We start from the raw sequence: 9,223 nt of genomic DNA, 5'->3' as shown, positions 1-9,223 counted from the left end.
GAAGTCTTGAAGAAAAAAAATAGTATAATGATATTTAAATGCAGTATAAATAAACGACAATATTGTAAATAAAATAATACACATGAATATTATAAATAAAATACAAAAAATGGTACTAGTTGTAAATTTCCCAAAAGAATATGTAGATATACATATTTGATCTTATAATTTTATTCTCTTTTTTGTATAATGTTATTTTTGTTTTTAGTATTTAATTTTTCTTCAATTTTGTATGTGTAAAAAAAAAGTGCATCATTCTTTTTACTATTAACGGATATTTCTTATTTGTGCCATTGTTTGTTTATTTAATGTAATTTATTTGGTTAATTATATGTTTTTTTTATTTACTCACAAGTTGCGAAGATGATTGTTATAAAATTATTATAGTGTATGTAATATTATTTTGTACAATTATTAGAAGTACTTTCTTAAAATTCATGTCAATGTAATGCATCTTAGAAATATTATATTTACAACAAAGATGAGAGATTATATGAAACCGTCCAAATATATGGTGCTTATATTATTGTTGTTGCTTGTGTCGCTATGGTTATTTTAACGGATTGATACTATTAATTCATAAACAATGATATATTATATTGTTTCCATTTAAAAAGTTGTAATGTTTGTAATTATTATTTTTGTGTGTTTTTTCGTTCAATAAAATACTTATGATCAATTATTTATTTATACTAAACCGTGATGTTTTTGTTTTAATTATAATTTCCTATTACACAAATTTAGTGAGTAACATATAATTTATCAGTGTTAGTAGCAATCACTACTACAAAAACTGTTTTTTATGACACTTTTTTTGGACACTCATCTAGATGCGAGCCCTAAGAACATTTCCTAGACTTTTTAAGACGCTCAGTGAGAGTCTTTAAAAAATATTTATTAGGATACGCAATGCGAGCCCTAATTACTGATGTGAGTCATAAAAGACTATAAGGAAATTTGAGTCAGTGAAGACGTTCACACTTTAAGCGCCCTAAAAGAGTATTGAGGGTGCTCAAAGTGGACCCTAAAAATAATAAATAAATAAATAAATTAACAAACTAAAGTTTTATTAATAACTAAATTTTAAAAAATAAAATAAAACAAACCCTTTCTCCGACTCATCCCTCATCATCTATCTCTTTCCTCTCTCTCGGATACATTTCTCCCACCCGATCGACCTCTCTCCCGCCTGCGTCTTTGCAGAGCCCAACGTCGCCTTCCCCGCTGCCACCAGCAACACGCGCCAGCCAGGGAGCTTCAGAGGCCACCGAAGCTTCGACCCACACGAGCCCAAACCCTCACATACCCCCTAAGGCGGACAACGTCGCCTTCAATCTTCCTGCGATTTTGGGTTTCCCAAAGTTTCCAACGAGATTCCGACCACCTTGGGTTGTTGTGAGTCGAGCCACCACCACCATCGTACTCAACACTTTCATGCGAGCAAAGCTCAACCAAGGATCAGGTTAGAAGTCACCGGATTTCATTTTTGGTGTTTGTTGGAATCTATGGAGTCCAATTTTTTTTTACTCCAATCCGGCCACCATGTTCTGTTCCACGAAGAACCACCACCACCACGACGTTCCCCGAGTGTTAGGCTTCGAAAGCTAGTCACTGTTTTCTCGAACCACCGTCGTAGGGTGGTGGCGCCGCCGCTATCGCCAGAGCTCCAATGGGAGTCTCGACCAGCAACCACTTTTGGGTGTTCTGAGGTTCATCTCAAGCTCCATACATCATCCTCCACCTCGTGTCACTATCTGAGCATTTGGTATAATTTCTAACCCAAATTTTAATTGTTTTGGGTTATATAAATTAATTGTGAATTAAGAAATAAAATGCAGTTATGAGTGAATTAGCATACTGTGATTTTACTGGACTGCTTAGGGATTGTCTATGTGTTATGTTTGACAGGTTTTTAAAATTTGGGAATACCCAATTTGCAGTCTGAGGGAAGGAAAGTGCTTTCTTAAATTGCATACCTATACAGGGGTTCAAGTTTCGATTGATATTTGTGGAGTGGATTATCTCTCTCGAAAACGAAGATTTGAAGTGATCTATAATTTACTGAGTACTCGGTATAACTCACGCATTCATGTACAAACCAATGCAGGCGAAGTAACACGAATATCTCCGGTAGTCAGTCTATTTCCATCAGCCGGCCGGTGGAAGCGAGAAGTTTGGGATATGTTTGGTGTTTCTTCCATCAATCATCCGGATCTACGCCGTATATCAACAGATTATGGTTTCGAAGGTCATCCATTATGAAAAGTATGATGCCCGTCTTTATAGAAATTTACCGACTCATATTGAGTTATCTTTATAAAACCACGATTAGAATAATGATTTATAAGGATTATAGAATTATGCTTTCTAGTTTCAATTATATTTCATTTAAAAAAAAACTAATTTATAGGTTTTGGAGATAAAGAGATTATAATTTGTGTGTGGTATATGTGGACTCTATTTCTTAATGTTGTTGTTTCTCTATTATTGTGTAACTATAGTATTAATATCGTACATGTTCTTGCTAATCTAATTTGTCAATTTTTGAATGTATGTTGTGTCTTATGGTTTGTTATGTTTGATGTGTCTTGTAGTTTGTTTTGATTAGACTTTTCCTTGTTGTCTCACATGTTAAGAGCAAATTGGGGGCAATTTCTTCTATTTTTTTATGTAATTTGATATTAACATTATTATAATTTTAGAAATACTAATTAGTTGTATATGATTTTAGTTGTAATTAACAAATTGTAGTTCCCTGTTATTTAATAATTTTCATATATATAAATGTTTCATTATTATTCATATTTGTTTTATAGATTGAATATATAAGTTTTGTTATTTTAATATTTTTCAGATTTTTATATAAATATTTTATTTAAATCATAATTTTTAATTAAAAATAAATATAAATTAATCATTTTAAAAAATTAAAAAAAAAACTTTTAAAGGCACCTATTGTGTTTAAAAATATTTTTTTAGGGCTCACAACGTGAATTCTAAAAAACTTCACTTTTTAAAACCCTCAAATAGAGGACTCATGCCCGCGGGCTCTAAAAAATTTTTTAAGACTCGCATTCTTCGTAGTAGTGAATATTAATTATTTGTTATTATATTTTCTTCAATAAAATTGTAAGAAATAGTATGTATTTTATTATTTTTATTATCTATATAATTAATGTAAAAAATATAATATATAAATTTGAATTTATCAATCACTAATCATTAAATATTTCATAATTTCTATAACACATGTTTATATTTTAATTTTTTTTATCTAATCTATACATTCGAAATCATAAAAAACTTTATAACTAACAATTATTTCTTTAAAACAAATTATCATACAACCCATATATATAAGCTACACATACAGAGCACATGCTACCACCTAGTATATATCAAAAATCTATCTAACATCTACTACACATGTTCCTTACATAAAATACCTTGTATAACTTAAAATGAAAAAAGTCATATATTTTAATTGATACCCTATTATTTGTCTTGGACCAACTTAATTCTTTATTGTTCAATTAATACTATTTTAATACCTCATATTTGGTAAATAAGCTCAAAATTCTATATTTTCACCAATTTTGGTAAATATTATTTTTGATAAAAAAATTATAAATATGTTTTAAATCTAGAAAGAATGAAATAATTAAAATATGTTTATGAAAAATTTTATGAGGTAAAAATATTTAATAAATTGATAGAAAGGTGGTATTTTAAACTAACTTATCACATACAAGGTATTAAAATAGTAGTAATTAAATAATAAAACACTAAATTGGTTACTAAAATTGGTGTAATCCTAAAAAATAATACAAAACTTAAACAAATTAACTTAAGATAAACATATGATATTATTATAAAATATATGAAAAAGTTATTCTCTTATAAAAAGTTATAAAAATCATATATTTAAATAAAAGTTTAAAATCCTGTATTTATGTGAAAAAAATAAAACAAAGCTCACTGTGACATTATATATAAATATATATGGGTACTACCCATAGATAATTACTTTAATATTAATCATCGGATTAAAATCAATGATCCATATTTATAGTTGTTAATTAATATTTTGAAAAATAAATTTTGATTTTTTCAAAATTTTGGAAGGCTTACTTGATGAAAAATGTGTATTTATTATGAAAATATAATATTGTAAAATTTTTATTTTTCAAATGCATGTCAATTTCTAAATATAGCTAGTGTCTCTCATTGGTTGTAAACAATATTAGTTATGGCAAAAAAAAACTAAATTCAAAATTAATATAGAAAAAAATATTTACCTGTTGGTGACTTGCTATGCCAAGTCACTATGTTGTCACATTATCATAATTGTTAATATCCATCTATGGCTAGTAACTATTGATATGTCTTTCATATATATATATTAAAAAGTGTATCTAACGTATTATTGGTTTAACAATTTTCAGTTTTTTTTGTCAATAAGATACTTAATAATTATATTAATATAAATTTAAATATTATTATAATAATATTTAATACATAATCCTAATTTTCATTATTTTTTAGTTGTACAAGTTAAATTTAAATTTTAAATTCAATATTCAAACTCAAATAAAAAGATTTAAATTTGATATTTTTTTAATATTCAAATATATATTTTTTTAAAAAGTTAAACGTGATTACTACTAATATTTTCAAAAGAATAAATATATGACTAATATTATCTATTAAAAAATTAGATAATTTCACCAAATTATGATTCTCACTTAATTAAGTGATTAGGAAATATTAATAGATAAAATATAGTTTTTAATTATATATATAAAAAGTACTATTATCAGTTTAAACATCTAATTTAGATGGGATATATATGAAGCAACTTTTCTTAAACCTGTGAATAATGTTTTGGCTTTTTTTTTAATATGTTCATGTCATACAAGAGCCGACTCAACATGTTATGTGGCCTTAGGCCAATAAAAAAAATTTGAGGCCTAATTTTAAAGAGAAGTTTACATAAACATGTGAAAAAGTATTCTAGTTTCTATATTTATGGATAAAAAAAGAAATGCCACAAAATATGGTGATTTTTGCAAAAAAAAATAAACAAAAAGTTTAAAACATGGTGTTGACGACGTTTTCGTCAACTAAAAACAAGAGCAATTAAGTAAATGTATAGTTTAGCAAGAAAAGAAGAACATAGATCTCTACATGGTTCAGCAGTTAAAATCTGCCTACGTCCACGAGTCACTTATATTAAGATCTGTGATAAACCTTTTTTTAAAGCAATTTCACAGAGTCTTTCTCAGTACAAAATAGTGTGTGAGTACAAATGACTAAACCCAGGCTATTTATAGACTCGATTCCAAAAATTCTCCCTTAACCTTAGTGATATTACACGATACATATCAGGTTTGAATTTGAAATACAAAACTGTTAATTAAAATACAATTAATTGCATTAATTGTAGATAAATATTTCTAAACAATAGAGTTAATTACACGGTTTGAATTAAATCCCCATGACTAAAGGGATTCTCTAACGACATCTTCGTGTATTAGTTTAATGCGTCTTCAAGCTTGAACGATGCTTCAATGCACTTTTGAGATCATATATAGCTTTGAGCTCGTCGTTCCCGTTGTCGCTACCTCCTTGCTTGAGGGGTCCATCGAGCTCACCTTTCGGAGGAGACTTCTTGCTGCCTTCGTGCCTGCAACTCATGCCAGAGTGCAAATGACATGACTTTTTGGAACTTCATGTTTATTTGTATAAGTATAATGTTAATGCTTATTAATTACAAGGTTACACTTCACGAGCCTACATTTCGAGAATGTTTCTTTATTCTTGAAATTTGGGTGTAACACATGTGAATTCCATAAAATATAAAAAATGGATTACCATATTTTTTACACAAAACTCTCTCACACTCTCTCATTCTCTCATCTTTCCCTCACGACACCTCTCCTTATTTTCTCCTTTCACCCTCTCTCCTCCCCCACTTGGTTCATTCCTCTCAGCCCTCCACTAATGACACCACCTCCGCCTTCCGCCGGTGACATAACCCCCCACCCCCAAGACGATGATGCAGTTCCACCCCCCTTTGGTTTTTTTTTTTCTTCTTCTTTTGGTTTTAATGTTATTCTTTTTGTTGTTCTTGTTATTCTTCTTCTTTTTCACATCTAATTTTGCATTTTAAATATGATTTTGTACTTTAGATCTGACCTTTTTTCTTCCAGCTCTAACTGTAAACAGGTACCATCACGATTTGTTTAGGTTTTTTAGTTCAAATTTGATTTTTTTCTTCAAACCTGTTTAAGTAACCCGGTACTATGGAAATTGTTTTTTTTTCAAATCTGAATTTTTTTTTTCAAACATAGTTGTAACTAGTTACGATTATGATTAGTTTATTTTTTGTTAGGATTTGATTTTTTTTCCAAGTCTGGATAAGCAACCAATTACCATCGCAACTGATTCATTTTTTCAGATTTTTTTTTCTTCAATCCTAGTTGTAACTAGTTACCATCATGATCAATTAAATTAATTTTTTTCATACATGTTTTTTTTTCTAGATTTGACTAAGTAACCAATTACAATTCAGTTGGTATTTTGATACTGGTACATTACTAAAACAAATCAAAACAGTTACCACAACAACACTCAAAAAATAAAAATGGTTTTGATAGTGGTAACCGGTTACCACACATCACTAAAAAAATTGATAATGGCATACGCTTACTAACACATCACATAAAAAAAAAATCAAAATCGTTTTGATAGTGGTAACTGGTTACTGAGGAGAAAATGTTGAAGAAGATAAAAAAATGGAAGCAAATAAGAAGAATTGGGAACAAAAAGCTTGGTGAAGAAGGTCTTAGTTTTTGTTTTTAAAAAAATAATGTAAAAAAAAATATTTTTATAAAATATGAATGATAAAAAATATGACAAATAGATTAAAATTATAAAAATAACCTCAAAACATATTAAAATTAGTTACTAAAATTGTATAATTATAATATGGTATACAAATAAAATATTACAAACATATGGGGAAAAAACTCCCATAAAAATGTAAGCAAAAAAGATATGCCACAAGTGAAGAAGCGTGAAGCTCAATTTTCTCTCTGGCCATGGCGCGGAGACGAAAACTTGTGCAAAAGCTAGTTCAGCCAGAAGATAGGCAGGAGCTCCCTTCATCCAAAGAAGACGCATTAGTTCAGCATCTGCCTGGGGAGAATAGTGAGACTGTTGATGAGGAGAATCCATCTTCTGAGTTCCCTGAGATAGCTGGTACTGCCGGGATAGCTCCTTCTCCGGTGGATCAACCTGTTCCAGATTTGGGTTCTTCGTCGTGGGCGGAAGAGGTAGAGGCCCAATCATTCCAAGAATCTGCTAAGGAAACCTAGACCCGATTTAGGGAATCACTTCCTTCACATGGGTGTACAAAGTTGCAATTCAAGGAGCCAATTCAAAAGGATGGTCAAAAAATTGCACAGTTGGATATAGAGGAAATTGAAGTTGAAGCCTCCTTCTGGAAATCAGCCTTGATCTGTGTGGTGATTGGTGCTAATCCTCCATTATCAGTATTTGAAGGATTCATCAATAGAATCTAGGGTAAGCTGGGGATTGAACGTGTGGCAAGAATGAATGCTGGCTTCACTATGGTCAAATTCAAGGATGAAGCAACTCATGATTTGGTCCTGGAATTAGGGGTGATACATTTTGACAAGAAGCCAGTAGTTCTTCGACTTTGGACAACTAATATTGATTCCTTGAAGTCAATAAAATCGATTCCAGTGTGGATCAGGCTTCCAGATCTTGGGTTACAATACTGGGGAGTAAATTGCTTGAGTGCTCTTGTTAGTACAATAGGGAAACCTATAATGATTGACAAGATAACCAAAGAAAGATCGATGAGAAAATTCGCTCTAGTATTAATGGACATGGAGATTTTTGAAACACTACCTTGGTATATCAATTATCTCAATGAGAGAGGTCAAGTTATGGAACAACTGATCGATTATGAGTGGCTACCTATGAAATGTTCCCAGTGTAAAAAGTTGGGACACACAGCTGCTACTTGCAAATTTGTGACTGGAGCAGTTTGGATGAAGAAGGAGGGTTCGAAAGATCATGTAGCTGACTCTATTGAGCCTAATGAGATTGGTAATACTCCAGTGGTTGCTCAGGTAATTCCAACTCAAGCACAATCAAAGCAGATAGGTGGGTCTCAATCTGAGGTGATCACAAAAGATCAAGGGTGGGCTTATTCGAAAAAATCAGGGATTCTGAAACCAATAAATCAAGTTCCATCTCAGAAAACAAGGAACTCATTCAGTGTTCTTCAAGAGCAGCAACAGGTACTTATTGACCCATCCCCATTATTGAATTTGAATGGAGAGTTTCAACGTAATGAGCTGGAATGTTAGAGGGTTAATAAGAAGAGTAAGCAGATGTCCATCTTAAATGTCTGTAGATTGAATAAAGTTGGTATTGGAGCTCTCCTTGAAACTAAAATTAAGGGAGAAAAGCTTAAGGAAGTTATGGGTTCTAGTTTTATGGGTTGGGATTACTATAGCAGTTCGAGATTGGAGGGTAGAATCCTTTTGATTTGGAAGGCTAGCTGGGTTAAAATTGAAACTATAAAAGATCAAGATCAATTCCTTCATTGTAGGGTTCGGCTATGTTCCACAGATCAGGATTTTTGTCTTATAGTTGTTTATGGCTCAAACTAGTTGGAGGCCAGGAGATCTCTTTGGTCTGAATTAGCCAATTTAACTTTCTCTGTTAAACCATGGCTAATTGTAGGTGACTTTAATGCAGTTTTTGATTCAAATGATAGAATGGGAGCTAGGGCTATTACAATGAAAGAGCTAGAAGATGCAAGACATTGGCTTGATCTTGGCTTGGTGGAAGAAATGAAGATAATGGGCTCGTATTATACTTGGTCGAATAATCAGGAAGGGGGAAATCGTATTTTCTCCAAGTTAGACAGGGTGTTTTTCAATGAGGATTGGCTGGACTCTTTTCCTAATGTTAATGCATTTGCGCATTGGGAGGTAGTTTCAGATCACTGTGTTATACTTTTGAAGCACACATCAGTTCAAAAAGAGGGTTATCAGCCGTTTCGTTTCTACAATATGTGGATTGCTCATCCTCAATTCAGATCAACAGTCTTGGCTAACTGGTATAAGCCTTTAAATGTTGAGGGCCGTGGATTGGATCAGATTGCTTGGAAACTTACTCGACT

The sequence above is a fragment of the Humulus lupulus genome, chromosome 2, assembly GCF_963169125.1.
Source record: "Humulus lupulus chromosome 2, drHumLupu1.1, whole genome shotgun sequence".
Lineage (NCBI taxonomy): Eukaryota > Viridiplantae > Streptophyta > Magnoliopsida > Rosales > Cannabaceae > Humulus > Humulus lupulus.
Note: the sequence above shows the minus strand (reverse complement) of the source record.